Source organism: Saccopteryx leptura, chromosome 4 (genome assembly GCF_036850995.1).
Source record: "Saccopteryx leptura isolate mSacLep1 chromosome 4, mSacLep1_pri_phased_curated, whole genome shotgun sequence".
Taxonomy (NCBI): Eukaryota; Metazoa; Chordata; class Mammalia; order Chiroptera; family Emballonuridae; genus Saccopteryx; species Saccopteryx leptura.
In genome coordinates, this window is record NC_089506.1 from 168,609,579 (window position 1) to 168,627,235 (window position 17,657).

A 17,657-nucleotide genomic window follows, 5' to 3' on the forward strand; every position below is an offset into this window, starting at 1 on the left:
TGACCAGGCAAGCCCAGGGTTTCAAACCGGCAACCTCAGCATTTCCAGGTCGACGCTTTATCCACTGCGCCATCACAGGTCAGGCCCATAGCTTTTTGATTACTGTAAATATAATTCATATTTATTTAGTGCCTACTGCAAGCCAGATGCTTTATACACAGCCTCCTTATGTATCTGGATTTATCATTCTTAAACTATAGGTAAGGAATCAATGGCTCACTGAGCTTAATGACTTTGAATGCTATATTCTGAACTTATTCTGCACTCCAAATTCTCTGCTCTTTCCACCTAACCTCATTAAAATGCTTGTTAGTGGTAAGATAAAGCAGAGTCTACAGGGAATCATCTTAGATGTTGGCAAGTGAAGACTAAATTCTAATAATGTGATAAGGTGCCAAGAAACTATAAAACTTAGCATTAGCAACGCCATTTTAAAGAGGAAAAGTCAGGCCTCTTACCCGCTCCTTTCTGTAAAGAAAGGAAAGAGAAGAATGCAGGAGGAAGGGCTTGCAAGGGCAACTAGGTCAGCTAAGTCATAATTTAACTTACAGAGCAAGGAAGATAGAACTTATCCGAGAATTCCTTCACTCCTTTCTTAAAAGCCTTTAGGCCGTAACAATGTTCTTCTTTAGATAAAAGTTATAACAAGGCAGTAAATTTCAATGAGCGGCCCTGGTCGGTTGGCTCAGTGGTAGAGCGTCGGCCTGGCATGCGGGGGACCTGGGTTCGATTCCCGGCCAGGGCACATAGGAGAAGCGCCCATTTGCTTCTCCACCCCCCACCCCCTCCTTCCTCTCTGTCTCTCTCTTCCCCTCCTGCAGCCAAGGCTCCATTGGAGCAAAGATGGCCTGGGCACTGGGGATGGCTCCTTGGTCTCTGCCCTCTCGCAAGAGGGCACCCCGGAGGGGTAGAGCATCGCCCCCTGGTGGACAGAGCGTCGCCCCTGGTGGGCGTGCCGGTGGATCCTGGTCGGGCGCATGTGGGAGTCTGTCTGACTGTCTCGCCCCGTTTCCAGCTTCAGAAAAATGTACAAAAAATTTCAATGAGCTTGTGAATGAGATTAATGACTTTTGTACCATGCTCCCCCTCCTCTCAAGCCCAGCCAGTGTGTAATTTGGTCTTTAAAAAGGGGGGGGGGGGGCTCAGGCCTGAACTGTGGTGGTGCAGCGGATAAAGCATCGACCTGGAACACTGAGGTCACTGGTTCAAAACCTTGCACTTGTCTGGTCAAGGCACATATGGAAATTGATGCTTCCTTCTCCTACCCCCTTTCTCTCTCTCTCTCTCTCTCTCTCTCTCTCTCTTTCACTCTTTCTCCTCTCTAAAATGAGTAAATAAATAAAAATTTTAAAAAATTTTAAAAAGGGGCCTCAGAGCTGTGTTGGCTGCTGCAGGATTTAGGTTTGCCCTAGCCCCCTGTAGTCCCCAGCCAATAAACTCAAGAATTCATCTGGACTTGGTGTCTTTGTGGAACTCGCTGGTCACTTTACAACAATAAGAGCCCTGCCACTGTCCATTTGAACTAGGTGTCTTTGGGGAAAGTCTATTTTTAAAATTTATATTAGCTTGGAGACTATGAAGTTCTTATTTTTGTAAATATAAAACTATCAGAGGAGTAATTTATTTAAAAGAACCATTTAAGTCTAAGATTGCTGAATCAGTAGGATCACATGACACATCATTGTCTATTATTTCCCATAATTATAATTTGATAAACATCATGATCAATGCTAATGGCCCCTCAAGATCATAGGAGTCAGGTGATCCCCTGGGAGCTGTGTTACTTAGTATCTATTTACATAGGATAATTCCACCCAAACCAGAAGCCTGGTATGAGAATTTTCACTTGTTTCTGTGGACTATGTGAGGGCTTCTAAACTTGCAGAAGAAAAGGAAGGAAGCAGTGAATCTTAGAATAGTAATAGTACATTAAAGGTTTGCTTCATCAGGACATATGACAAATATAAAATAAGGGCAAACACAGAGAACCCAAGGGAATTGGTCTGAATTACATTGTCCTCGCCTTTTACCCTAACAACAGGATAATTTCCAGGAGAGGCTGTCTGGGGGGCAGCTCATGAATTTCTGTGTTGTCACCAGGACAGGAAACCAAATGCTTTAGGAGTCGGTAATTATCTTTTCCATCAGTGATTCTCAGGGGACTGGCTTCAGTACTCAAATACTCTCCTCAAGGAAAAGAAGTTGTTCTAATGTAAAAATCATAGTTTTTACTGAAACTTGTGTGGTCTTTAGCTGAAGAAGTATAGGCTAAGAAGTGATGGGAATGAGCAAGTGGGACTTCTAGCCTCCACGACGGTGAGAAATGAAATTTTACTGTTTTAGCCATCCAGTCTGTGATGTTTTCTTACAGCAGTTTGGGCCAACTAATAAAGCGATGAACACACAGAAGGAAATAAACTGAGAACCCAGACTGAAGTGGTATCTTTGGATCTAGAGAAAGAGATAGCTGAATAAAATACAAATAACAGGATTTAATTATCTGTTGAATTTGGGGAATAAAAGAGAAAGAGGCTAACCCAAGACTTTTAACATTGGTATTTGGGTAGATACTAATTTTATTATAAGAGTTAGTAAACGTGTATGTGTGTAAAGTTAGCTTATGGCTAAGATTAAAAAGACACCCAAAAATAATTACGTGGTTTACAAAAGATAGACTGTTATTTCTCGCTCACATAGTAGTCCAAGATCAGCACGTCAGCTTGGTGGGTTGCTAGGCTGCTTCTCTGTTCCCCAAGGCCTTGTCATCTTCTGCATGGTTGAGGGGAAGTGGCCAAAGGTCCAGCTGTGGCAAAGGGGAAAGAAAATGGAATATGGAGGAAACAGATCTGGATCTTAAGTCTCAGTGCTAGAAATGGCACACATCTGGCCCTGGCCGGTTGGCTCAGTGGTAGAGTGTCAGCCTGGCGTGCAAGGGGTCCCGGGTTTGATTCCCGGCCAGGGCACACAGGAGAAGCACCCTTCTGCTTCTCCACCCCTCCCCTCTCCTTCCTCTCTGTCTCTCTCTTCCCCTCCCGCAGCGAGGCTCCATTGGAGCAAAGATGGCCCGGGTGCTGGGGATGGCTCCTTGGCCCCTGCCCCAGGCGCTAGAGTGGCTCTGGTTGCAGCAGAGCAACGCCCCGGAGGGGCAGAGCATCACCCCCTGGTGGGCGTGCTGGGTGGATCCCGGTCGGGCGCATGCGGGAGTCTGTCTGACTGTCTCTCCCCGTTTCCAGCTTTGGAAAAATACAAAAAAAAAAAAAAAAAAGAAAAAGAAATGGCACACATCATATTTGTTCATATTCCTTCAAAGAAAAATTTGCAATGTAGTCACAACAAACTTTAAGAAAGAAATTTTGTACAGTGGATGAGTGGGTTAAAAAGCTTTGGTACATATATACTATGGAATACTACTCAGCCATAAGAAATGATGACATCAGATCATTTACAACAACATGGATGGACCTTGATAACATTATACTGAGCGAAATAAGTAAATCAGAAAAAACTAAGAACTATATGATTCCATACATAGGTGGGACATAAAAATGAGACTCAGAGACATGGACAAGAGTGTGGGGGTTACAGGGTGGGGGGGAGGAGCGGGAGGGGGTTGGGGGAGGGGAGGGGCACAAAGAAAATCAGAAGGTGACAGAAGACAATTGGACTTTAGGTGATGGGAATGCAGCATAATCAAATGTCAAAATAACCTACAGATGTTTTCTCTGAACATATGTACCCTGATTTACCAATGTCACCTCATTAAAATTAATTAAAAAAAAAGAAATTTTGTATATCTAGGACACTCCATGCCAAGCTAAAATTCTTTTTCTATGAAAGAAAAGGGTAATATATTTTGTTAGAGAGCAGTTTCTGTCTAACAAAATGTGAAGGTGACTAAAGATATATATTTTGGAGCCATGAAAGTGTAAGAATGGATAAGATCTCAAGAGAACGTTCGTCGAAGAAGAAATAATACAAAGAAGGACACACCAATGTTTGGAAGGAGGAGCCCATGAAGGAGCTCGAGAAGAACTGGACACAAATATAGGGGTACATCTAAATCTTTGAGTAGACATTCAGCATTCTTTTAACCTGTCCATTCTTCCTATGTTTGAGGAACTTCTCACCTCATTGATTTTGAGAGGAGAAAACCACTTCCAAATATAGAGGTTGAAGATACCAGGTGCTTCTTTTCCAGCCTTCTTTTAACAGGACTATGAATATGGGACCTTGATCTGCCACTCATATGCATCCAACCAGCCTGTACCTTCCAAGCTAGTAGATAGAGCATGGGAACTGTGGGGGAGCCTCGGGCAGCCATGGTGGTTGCAGTGCAATGGAGTACCCAGGGCAGCCATGCAGCAGTGCTAGGGCAGAGTCCAACATCCATTGTTGGTGGTGTTGGCAGGCCAAGCTGACATACTTGATGCTTGTGACAGTAATAGTGGCATTGGTGTCCCATGCAGGTTACTTCTCCTAGATTATTTTAAGTATTACTTCTATCTGCATAGCCAAAAGCCACCTTCTCCACCTCCTTCTCAGATTCTTAGATCGATTCAATATCACTATAGTAATTTCCCTCTTTTTTTCTTAAAATGATAGAATCTATTTTGCTTACAATTAAGAGCTGTGGCCATACAATTTTTCTAAAAATGAAAATTTATGATTTGCCCCCTTTTTAAAATATCAGGTAAATGAATATGTTTTAGGATATTATCTAAGAAGAAAAGCATTTTTTTTCCAGAAAAATTTGGGGCATCTAAATTTCTCTAGAAAAATTTGCATGTGCATAATGTAGGTCATGAGATGTAAGTTGTGGTTGGTTACAGAAACCCTTACCATGTTCAGGCAGGCAAACACAGAAATTATTATGATTTAGAAGATACCTAGGTTTTGTTTTCAGTAAAACAAGGCTAGTGGTTTTGTAAAAATGCACAAATAATGATTTAGATAATCAGAGAAGCTGGGCACGTACTTTCAGCAGTGATTCAGTAATGGTAAATGCAGAAGAAATAAGCTGTTGATTCAAATTATCTAAAGATGTTATTTTCAAACATGATTTAAAATTTATTTTCTTGGTCAGTTGATGATTACATAAATTAACCTAGTCCTGTGAGAATAAGTAATATATTTTATAATTTTAGATTTGGTATTTCTTTATACATCTCTGGACTGAGCTGTTAAGATAAACACTTTTTTTGATTAGTAAGACATAGATTTAAATAGAGATAGAAGATAGCTGATTATTTCATCAAAAACCAGAAGTCTTATAGCACTATTGTGGCATTATTTTTTTTTTAAATTTATTTCCTTTACTTCTAACTCCTTACCTTCTTATAATTCTCTCTCTCTTTCTTTTTTAACCTTCTTTTCCAAGAATTTTATGAATATACATTGACTTTTCTATTTCTCATTCCCAACATTGGTCCTCCCTAAGTTATTCAATGATCCTCTTCATTTTTCACTTAAAAATTAGAGTAATTTTGGGGGTTTATGTGTGCACTTATTTGCTCTAGTAGGCAATCTGAGCTGTGAAGATAGTGGCCCTTAACAAGTTTCAGTTTTAAATGAATGAATGAATAAGAGAATTAACAAATTGTAGCACATGGATGAGGTTCAACCAGGTACTCTTCTTCAACTAGGGAGAACTGAACAAAAAAATCCTTAATTCCAGCTATTGTTATCCTGTGTCTATAAATTTCTTAGCTGAAATTTACCCAATCACAGCTTGTCTTTTATGGAAATGAGAATATTATTTTTAGGATGCAATGTTTAAGAGTAGAATTGGGCTTATGCCCCAGGGAACTGAATTCATACCCATTGTTATAAGTTAGGCTGCTCCCTGTCCTATCCATCATGTGTGGAAGAAGCTTCAGTCCACAGAACAACCTTGGAGAGAGTTCTTGCTGCACACCTGTTACATAGCTTTTGATGTTCCCCACCCCCACTGACCCCATTAGTTTTGTTTCCTAAGCCACAAAGTAAGGTCAGAGCACATGGCAGCCAGCATGGATGGTTCTTAAAACTACACTGATCCAGTCCACATTTCACTTCTTTTCTTTGCCTAAACATTTCTGTGTCTTGAAGCTTTACTGAAAATTTATTTCTTATCCTTGACCATCCCTAAAAATCCATTGGCTTCCCAGTTATTTCTAATGTTTATTTTTACTACCTCCAGACAGTTGGAAAGTGTTTTTAAATATAGAAACATATTCTCAGCAATTGTTTTTATTCTGTTTTTGGGTTTATATCCAATAAATTTTCTGGAAAAATCAAAGCATAGACTCTGTAAAAGTTGTCAACACAAAGGCAAAAACTATAATAATTTGAACTTTTTAAAATACTGGTATACACGTGGATAACCTAGGCAAATAACTTGATACTAAGAGGGACTTAAAGCCTTCTTTCTACCTCAGTGCTAGCATCTCAAGATAAGACTGATGATTAGTTTTATTTTTTGTTCTTGATTGAGTCACTGCTGACAATACTGCTGATGACATTCAGGATTATAACACCATGTCATTAAAACACCATACAGTATAATAATTATTTTCATTTTAAAATACTGAATTTATTTCAATTTGTTCAAGGTTATTTGCATAGATTATTATAAGGTAAGAATAAAAATCAGGTAAAGAAAGTGTAGAAAACCATTCTAAATCTCATTTTCATTTTCTTCCTAAGCATCTTACTACTATATACAAAGTCCTTTTATAGGACTATAGACTAGTTGTTTTTATAGTTCATGAAATTTTATAGTTCATGAAATACCCTTTTGTTTGGGGGGATCTGAAGGTATATTTAGTTGTGTCTAAATTTAGATACATTAGTACTCATCTGTGTTCAAGATTTATTTTCAAAGAACCAACTAAACCAAACTAACCCAAACTCAGACTTAAGAGAAATAGAAATCCAAACTAAAATATAACGCTCTAAAATTGTTCCCTGATATGCTGTTCTATAACTTTTCTTTCTTTAATTAAGTTTATTGGGTTGATATTGGTTCATAAAATTATATAGCTTTCAAGTGTACAATTGTATGAGACATCATCTGTATATTGCACTGTTTACCACCCAAATCTCTGTCTGTCACAATATATTTGACCCCTTTTAATCTTTACTACTCGCACACACCCCTTTTTCTCTGGTCACCACCATCAATTTCATTAGTTATTAGGGAAATGCAAAGTGAAACTACAGCGAGATACCACCTCGCACCTGTTAGAATGGCTGTAATCAACAAGACAGGTAATAACAAGGTTTGGAGTAGTTTTGGAGAAAACAGAACCCTTATTTACTGCTGGTGGGGATAGTATAATTGTTTTTAATAAAAATCAAGAATAGCAAGAAAAATAGAAAGAAGGAAAATATGAAGAAAGGGGAGTGAGGGTGAGAAGAGGAATGCACTGAGAAGGAAGACAGAGGTAGGAGAAGGGAGGGGAGAGAAGAGACTGAAGCAAAAGGAAGGAGGTATGAAGAAAAAGAAACGGGTAAAAAAAATGAGAAGTGTATTTTTATTATACATAGTTCCAAATGCAATTTATCTTCTTACAAGTGCAGGCTGCCTTGCATGGTCTCCAGATCTGAAAGAATTGGCCTCTTTTATGATAAATCTCCAGCTCTATCCTCAGCATGCCTTTTTGGCTTTAAGCAACTCAAGAAAAGTTGGCATAATATTTTGCATCTTTGTCATTACTCATAGGGGAGAGTTGGGCAGATAAAATATATTATGCTCACTTTGTTAAAGATGGCGCTGCCCACGTGGAAGCCTGTCAACCAGGTGATATTAATGTATTAATGTGTGTTGGGGGTGGGCTGTGGGCAGGCAGGATCCTTGTTGCCTGCGGCTTGGTTTTAGGACTAATCCTTTCCCACCCTTTTTGATGTGGGGTGATGCAATCCCATCATGCCTCAGATAAGTGACTTTGTATTATAGATTTCCCTATTTTGTATATTGGATTAAAAGTTTTGATTTCTGCGCTATAAAGTGGGGCAGACCGGGAACTTGCTCTCTTGGTTCCTGAGATTAGCATTAGAGAGGAGAGCAGAGAAAGGCCATGTGGAGGAGGCCAGGAGAAGCAGCCAAGATGATGGAGTGCTGAGGGAGAAGCCAGTTTGTGCAGAGTTTGCAGGGAGAAGGAAGGAGATGGGGAACAGAGGTGAATAAGTCTAGTGTGCTAGAAACCTTTGATTCTAGGAAACTCAGAGAAGTCAGTAGCCTTGTGAGCACTGAATGAGTGGGTTTTGGAGCCCAGTGTGTGTTTTTACTTGCCTGCCAGGTGCAAGCTAGGATTAAAGGTAATGGCCCACCAGTTCTTGGCTCTGTTGTTTCAGTACCCACTGCCTGAATACAACGCAAACCTGCATGGGCCAGGTGGCTGTGATGGTGGCCCTGGATATTGGCTTTACAGGGAGTCTAATTTGGAGACCTGGAGGATCAAGTTATTTCTTATCAAAGTAACTTTATTTCTGAACTTTTGGATATATATTTGTCAAAATAGAGTTGGGTAATCGATCTGATTAATGGGAATTATCTGTCTCATTCAGACAAGAAAAGCTTGTGTCTTCTACACATTAGAGTGTTGTTTTGAGTTCAGGTTTTAAGAAATATCTAGGATGTGGGGAATAGAGTTTATATTCTCAAGCCTCAGGCTTAGTTGCTCTGTGGTTTGGAGTAATTCAGCTAACCTCCACGGTTCAGTTGAACATGCACACCATGATCAAATTGAATTAGTTTATTTCAGCTTGAACATTACAAAATTAACTTAAGGCATGTCTCGATATTCCCTACATGTCTGGCTTGAGGAGACGTAGGCCATATGAAAATGATCCCAGCACCTATGAGGTATCCTAGGAAATGTGGTGGTAAGAGCACAGCCTCTAGAAGCTCTAATTTACACCCAACACTGACACTGAACCTTAGGCTGCCCTTAAGCCTTATTCCAACCTTAATCTTTGCATATTAAAGAGAAAAAAATGATTATATAAGTAATCCTAGTCAAAACCAAATGTTGAAAGAGTCAGAATAACCTGGCTTTCCCTGACCTGTGTGCAGAATGGAGAGTGCTCACGCTCTCTCCACGTCCTCCCTTCGATTTACAGAGTCCCCCACAGCTGCAACCAGGCGGCAGCTGCCCTCACCAAAGCTGGCCTGGATGTGTTGTGAAACCCAAGAAAAACTTTTTTTTGGTCCTTGTTTCCTTTTTGAGGCATTTGCCGCAGTCTGCTACTTCCTTTTTCTTGAAAATATTATTTTGATTTCTGAAACGCCACTCATTCCTGATTTTCCTCTGATCTCTCTAGCCATTACTTCTCTATTAGTTTTATCCTCTTTTCTATGTACCCCCCCTTCCATGTTGGTGTGCTTTAGGGTTCTTTCCTAGGAATTCTTATAACTATGTACTCACCTGAGAATATCTCATTTGGGCTCAGGGTTCCAATATCTGTGTCTCCAGCCCACACCTTATTCTTGGACTCTTTGTCCATTGAGAAACTGATTAATCTATCTACATTCTGCAAATACAAATATGCAACTGCTGGCTGCTCTAACTAATTACCATAGATTGGCTGGTTTAAACAACAAATATTTATTTCTCACAGTTCTGGAGGCTGAGAAGACCAAGATCAAGGTGCTGGCAGGTTTGGTGTCTGGTGAGAGCCCCCTTTCTGGCTCGTTGAAGGCTGCCTTCTCTTTGTTTCCTCAAATGACAAAGAGGAGAGAGAAGCAAGCTCTGTTGGGACTCTTAGAGGGCCAGTAATCCCATTTGAAAGGGCTCTGCTCTCTGGACCTCCTCTAATCCTAATTACCTAACAAGGCCCTACATCCTAATACCTTACATTGGTGGCTAGGGTTTTGATATATGGACTTTGGTGGGGGTGGGACACACAAACATTTAATCTATAACACTCCCTATGAAAATGTGATCCTGTCTTTTATTTTCTTTCCCATTAAATTTTCCCAGAAACCCAAACCCAAACCTGAAAATCATCTGTGACTTCTTCATCTTCCTCATATCCCTCAGGTTCTATCAATTCTATCTCTTTAAAACATATTAGGTGTTTAGTTTCCATTTTTACTGCTCGCATGTCTTGCCTAATTTACTTCACCAGCCTTTTAAATGACCCACTTGCCCCCAGGACTCATTTTCCAAATCCTTTTCCATCTGAGAGACTATTCTTACCTCAGGACGCAAATCTGTTCTGTCCACCCCGTTCTGAGCCTACGAGGTCCTTCACGCCCTGAGCACCCTCAGACCCCGCCCACCCCATTCCTCTGCGGTCTCCTCTCCTTTCACGCCCCACGCTCCAACCCCACCCACCTACTTGGGATCCTGCAATGAAACATATCCTTGAATGCCACTCAGCTTTAGTTCAGGCTGTTTCTTCTGTCCACGATGACTTTTTGTCCCCTAACCTGCGATTAACTTCAATTTATCATTATGATAAAGAATAATTTCCTCTGAAAATACTCTTTTTTTTTTAAGATTTTATTTGTTGATTTTTAGAGAGAGGAGTGGTGGGGGAGGGAGAAGCAGGAAGCATCATCTCATAGTTGCTTCTTATATGTGCCTTGACTGGGTGAGCCCAGAGCTTCGGACCGGTGACCTCAGCATTCCAGGTTGATCGCTATGTCCATTGTGCCACCACAGGTCAGGCAAGACTTCATTGAACTCTACCCCAACACCTAAAAAGTACTGTTTATCTCTTTCTCACAGAACATTTCACAGACTACCTATTTATTTATCACTTAAAAAAATTTTTTTTTAGTTTCAAGATTGTACATATGTATAATTTAAACAAATAGTTTTACAGGCTTTACTATAAAAAATATTCTACTGTTCAAATTCAACTACATTGGTGACCTCTTTTAGTTCTAACTCTTTATCTCCAAATGACAAGCTTTTACTGCTTATACTGTCTTTTAGTAATAGTGTTGAGATCTTTTTACCCAAACACTGATAGAGTATTGAGTAGTATTTCTTTATATGAGTGTATCATGCTTATTTAACCAATTCCCTCCTGATGAATAGTTAGATTGCTTTTTATCTATTATTATTATTATAACAACATTGCAATGAAGAGCCTTATACATACATTACTTTATTTGGTATCTGCTTTAGTTCAGCTGCAAGATAAATTCTCAGAAGTACAATTACTAGGTTTGTAATTTTAACAAACATTATAAAGTTTCTTTCAAGGTAGATTGTATAGTTTCTTACTTCTGAGTAATACAGGGACTGACCATAATTTTGCCACTAGAATACTGTCAAATTTGAATTTTCAGGCCCTGGCTGTTGGCTTAGTGGTAGACCGTTGGCTTGGCATGTGAGAGTCCCAGGTTTGATTCCTAATCAGGACACACAGGAGAAGTGACCATCTGCTTTCCCACCTCTCCGTCTCTCTCTCTCTCTCTCTCTCTCTTTCCTCTCTTGCAGCCATGGCTTGTTTGGTTTGAGCAAGTTGGCTCTGGGCACTGAAGATGGCTCCATGGCCTTGCTTCAGGCACTAAAATAGCTTGGTTGCTGAGTAGCAGAGCTATGGCCCCAAATAGGTCGAGCATCCCCCCTGCTGTAGAGGATTGCTGGGTGGATCCTGGTCAGGTAGGATGAGGGAGTCTGTCTCTCTGCCTCCCTTGCTCTCAATAATTTTTAAAAAAATGAATTTTCAGCTGTATAATAAATGAGAAATATTTTAATACAGTTTTAATTTATATTTATGTATAAGTCAGTTTAACAGTTTCATAATATAATAAACATTCATGTTTATTTTTGTGAACTATTGTTGCCTTTCACTTATTTTTCCATTAATTTATTTTTTCTTATTTATATTTAAGAAATATTTTTAATCAGAGAAACTAGGTCTTGTGATATGAGTTGCAAATATTTATTCCCCACGTGTCATTTATTTTGAGTTTTACTTATGGTATATATTTTTTAGTCAGGAGACTGTTTTGTTTTAATTTAGTTGTTCTCTATTAGATTCTGAATGTTGAGTCAAAGAAAAGCCTTTCCAAGTCCAAGGTTAAGAAGAAATTCTTCCATGTACTTTTATTTTTGTTTTATATTTACATATATGACTCATTTGGAATTTACTCTGATGTTTAATTAGCAATATAGATCTAATTTTATATTTTTATATGGTTCCTGATTACCCAATGACTATGTATTAAAAAGACCAACTTTTTGTCTTTTTGATATATAGACTTTGTGACATATTAAATCTAAATGTGAATTTAGTCTTCTGTACTTTCTAGTCTGTTTTTTTAAGCAGGAAGAGATCACCACTAATAGATCTGAAACTAAGCTAGATTTATTACTTGTTAAGGAAGACAGAGATATATTTTTAGGACAGAGCTTTCCTGGAAAAAAAAGAGTTTTATAGAGTTTGGGAAAAAGTAAAGGGTAGAGATTGGCTGATTTTTAAAAGTGAGATATTTAAAGAATTGGCTGATGTTTATATCACAGAGTTTAGAGCTTGGCTAACTTTCAGAATGGGGATACTGAATTAAAGCTGTGATTTATTGATTGATTGCAGCTCCTTTAAATCAATTTCTTTTGGTTACTTATTTATAGCTACAGACAACAGAAAAAGAATAGTCAAACTTGGAATGTAGGAACTTTTTCTTCTCTGTTCTATTTTCTATTTTCTATCCACTTATTCATGTCATGTGCTAATTCAAACTAGGCTCATCATTTTATATAACCAGAAGCCTCATGGGCCTATTCATGATCACTTTGTAAGGGAGTCAATTTTATACTCACATGAGCCATGGATAGTATGTCTGGGTTCTGTACAAATCTTGGTGAGTTCATTTTCACAATTCTATTTGACCTTCTATTGGTTCTGAGTGCTACTGGTAGATGAGGTATTATTGAATTTTTAGGGTTCATCTTTATAAACTATATTAATTTAAAGTACAGTTAATAAAATGTATCATATTTCTCCATGTATAAGATGCACCTTAATTTTGGGGCCTGAAATTTGAAAAAAAAAAAAGATTACATAAAGTTATTGAACTCAAGTTTTATTCATCATAAAATTCATACAACTCCTCATCACTGTCAAAACTCCCATCCATTAGCTTATCCTCATGTATGTCTAATGATGAATCACTGTCTGCATATATTGCCTCGTCCTCAGTTCTATCTATGGCATTTGAAATGCCATACTTCTACAACCACCGTATAAGACGCACCCAGTTTTTAGACCCCATTTTTTTTTGAAAAAAGATATGTCTTATACATGGGGAAATATGGTACTCTCTGATTTTATTAATTATTTATTAATAGGCAAGTCTGTTACAAACCTAGGATCTAAGTCATATAAATGTCTCTTGCTGACAATGATTATGTTAGTCTTTGCACATATATATATAGCTACCCATCCTGAAAAGGTATATACAATCATTAAAATATTTTAATGGAATTAATGCTTTTTACTTAAAAAAGCTTAACTAAATGTCAAAAGAAATGCCGTTAATGGAGTATATGAGTTGCCTGTGTCGTGGCAGCTTTTCATTATTGTACTCCTGACAGATTGAACAGTGTTCTGACACTGTTGAGCAACCTGGGAACTTGGGAGTCAGCTAAAGTTTATGATATTTCAGGTTTGGGAAGTTATTTGTTACTCATTCATCTGGATTTCATCTCTATAAATCTTATTGTGATAATTTCTTCTTCTCGTCTACTTTTCCATGTAGGTTTATGCCATTAAATTTTTTATTGAATTTAATTTTACCCTTTACTGTCATTTTAGCGGGGTTTCAATTGGGAATGAAAATAAATGCATAAATTCTGATATAGTGGTGAGATTAAAATAATTTAACAACTGGTTCTCTGCCCTAATGAGCGTTTTAAGTATAATAAAATGATATACCAAAAGGTAGTTTATTATTTCATGCATTTAATACTTAATTAAGAAAAATAAAAGAAGTACACAAAACTAGATTATGTTATAAGAAAGAGTTTTAAAATATTAATGAAAAAATATTAAATAACACTCATAATATCTCGGGGGAATTTTGGGCATAACACAAAGCTGAAACAAATGACAGCTTGTCACGCTCTGGTTGTTTGGCACTTTTTCTCTTTACATTATATGTTTGTTTACTGAAGTAACAAATGCAAGAGAATTAAAATGTGGTATGTCATCAAAGGTATAAAGAGTTTTATGAAATGAATAAATATTAAAAGCATAGGTCTGTCAAACTTTTTTCACCTATGGATGGCATGAACATTATTACTGCGGGCACTTAGAATACACTGTTGCAGAGATGAATATTAAAAAAGAGTAAGAAATGTAAATTTGTGATTTTCACATTGGGCGGCTGCCCAGGCATCCACCTTAGAGAGAACCCTGATTATAAGTGCCATTTTAACAACCGGTTTGCTGAACTCAGCAAAAAATTAGGTATCAGTTCTACCGAACTGGTGCAAACTGGCTGAATCCCACCACTGTTCTGATAACTTCTTCAACCAGAAACTTAGCTATACTGTTGTAATTATTATTTTATTCATCTGTCTCTTTGGCTAATTTGAACATTCACTAAAAGAATATCTATGATTTATTTATTCATGCATAATAAGCGCTATAGCCTATGGTAAATGATCATAGGTTCCCACTAAATCATTATTATTTTAATTAATTTGTACATTGCAAATATAAGGGCACAAATGAGATAAGGAACTCTTTTAGGCTGCACTGATAGAGAATCTTCCATCAGTCTGTGTTGTGCTCTAACAGAATTGTTTGGATCTGACAGGAGGTGCAAGTGTTTTTTTATTCAGTTCTTATTATCTATTTTAATCCATTTATTTTCAAAATAAACAATTTGCTGAGATTTGAAATAAGATTAATCTTACACAGAAAGCAAAACAGACATGGCAAAAGAAAAAATTAAAGTCATTTTATGTCAAGGAAAATAAATCTCTTTTTGTAATATGTGGCACACTATAATAAATTCCCAGCACTCTCATTCCTTGTTTTTCCAGAAAAAAAAGTAAATATTTCATTTCAGGAACTACTTTCTACTAACAAAATTGCTGTTCATGAGATGATTAGCTTACCTTCCTTGAAATCACTGGATGAATGCACTTTCTATATAAAAGCATTCAACACAGAAAATGAGATAACCAAATTGGTTGTAAATGAAGCGTTTTTTTTGTTGTTGTTTTGACAGAGACAGAGAGAGGAACAGATGGGGAAAGACAGGGAGAAAGGGAGAGAGATGAAAAGCATCAATTCTTTGTTGCAGCACCTTAGCTGTTCATTGATTGCTTTCTCATGTGTGCTTTGACCAGGGGGCTACAGCAGAGTAAGTGACCCCTTGCTCAAACCAGCGACCTTGGGCTCAAGCCAGCAACCTTGGGCTTCAAGCCAGCAACCATGGGTCAGGTCTATGATCCCACACTCAAGGCAGCAACCCCATGCACAAGCTGGTGAGCCTGTGCTCTAGCCAGAGACCTCGGGGTTTTGAACCTGGATCCTCCGCATCCTAGTCCGATGCTCTATCCACCGCACCACCACCTGGTCAGGCAATGAGCATTTTTATATACATTTATGCTTACATTTATTGACTCATAAGAGAGAGTTCCATTTGACTTTAAGAATAAAAGAGCTGAGCATATTTTCATTTTACCACTCACCCCATAAAATGATATTGTGAACAATGATATTGTCAGAAAAATAAATCTTAATGTTGACTCTTGATAAAGCACTAAGTCAGTGCTCCTTCCTTCTCTTCCTTCTCTTTTTCCCTCCCTTATTACTCCTTTGAATGGGTAGTACTTAACATAAAGTAAAAAAAAAAAAATTAAAGCACAAAGGTGTCTAGTCAAAGTAAGTCTATGCCCATCCTCCGCCTCGTTCCTCTCCGCATAGGCGACACTGGGGCATAGATGATTATTGCGACTCATTCCGAATATGTTCCATCCCGTACCAGTGAATATATGCAGTTGTTAGATTTTAAATTTCCCTCAAATGTTTGAAAATCATGCATACTTTTTGACCCTTTTTATCAATAGAAAATATTTTAAGTCTAATCCTTATTCTATAATCTTCCATGTGTCTGTGCTGTGCTCCTGCATTTTAGTAACATCTTGATTTTAAATGCCTTCTCAAATCACTCAGCATCATCTTAATCAATGTTCATTTTCTTCACAGATTTATTTTTATAATGAAAAAAGCGTATTGTAGATTTGGTCATGTAATTAACACATATATGTTGTAAAACTTCAAACAATGTATATATGTATGAGAAAGTTTAGAAATACACATGAAATACACAACCCTGAGAGAAACCAATGAACACTTAAAAGACCAATCTTTTATTTATCTCTTTATGCCATGTACAACTGCACATGCACATGGGCAGAGCATGTATGACTTTTTTTTTCTTAATACTGATCCACTTTTTCAAAATGTAGTTTTGTGGATATGTGCATATCTGTGTGTGAGACTCTCCTTTCCTCTTCTTTACTCACTGAGTAACCAGTGTTACCAACACACATTCACATGCACACAAATACACAGCGATAGATCATTTTATAAACATGAAATCATAATTTGTATGCTTCTCTGTGGATTTTCTCACTTAATAACACACTACAAATTGCTGATTCAGCTTACAGAAATTCAATAATACTATTATAATAATAATTATTATTATTTTAGGGTAGAAGATGGGAGACAGTAAGGCAGACTCCCACATGTGCCCTGACTAGGATCCATCCCACAACCCCCCATCTAGGGCGGATGCTTGAGTTCTGAGCTATTTATAGCACCTGAGGCTGACGCTTGGACCAACCAAGCTATCCTCAGTGCCCAGGGCCATGCTTGAACCAATTGAGCCACTGGCTGTGGGAGGGGAAGAGGGAGAGAAGGGGGAGAGAGAGGGGTGGAGAAGCAGATGGTTGCTTCTCCTGTGTGCTGGGACCAGAAATTGAACCTAAGATGTTCATATATGCTAGGCCAACACTCCATCCACTGAGCCACCAGCCAGGGCCAATAATATATTTTTTTAATTGCCGTATTATTCTTTGGTGTGACTAAAGCACACCATATTTAATCATTCATCTATTAATTAAAATCTGTTATTTCCAATTTTCTTGAAGCTTAGTGTAATGTTACAATAAAAATTTTATACATAACTCTTACCTATTAGTCATTTGATTTTATGAGTTTAAAGGAGTTATTAGGTCTGAAGGTATGGGCATTTTAAACATTTAATTAAAGTATAAATAGTGAAAACATAAAAATATTGTAAGTGTATATATAGGTCACTGAATTTTCACAAATTTTACCTTTATTTAATTTAAAGAATAGAATTTTACTATTACATCACTCCAGAAACTCCCCTTATGATTTGTTCTAGTCACGATTCCCCCAAGGAAAACCACTTGCTTCATTTTCAACCACAGAGGCGCTTTGCTGCTCCTTCTGTACTTCGTGTAAGTAGAGTCATGCAGTATGTATTCTTTTGTGTCTGACTTTGCTGCTCAACATTATGTTTGTAAGATTTATTAATTTTGCTGCATGTGATTATAAATAACTGATTCTTGTTGCATACATTATTCAAAATTGATAAAATACCATACTTTATTCTCCTATTAACTATTTCTGGCATTTAGGTAGTATTGGACTTTAGTGAATGTTCCTGT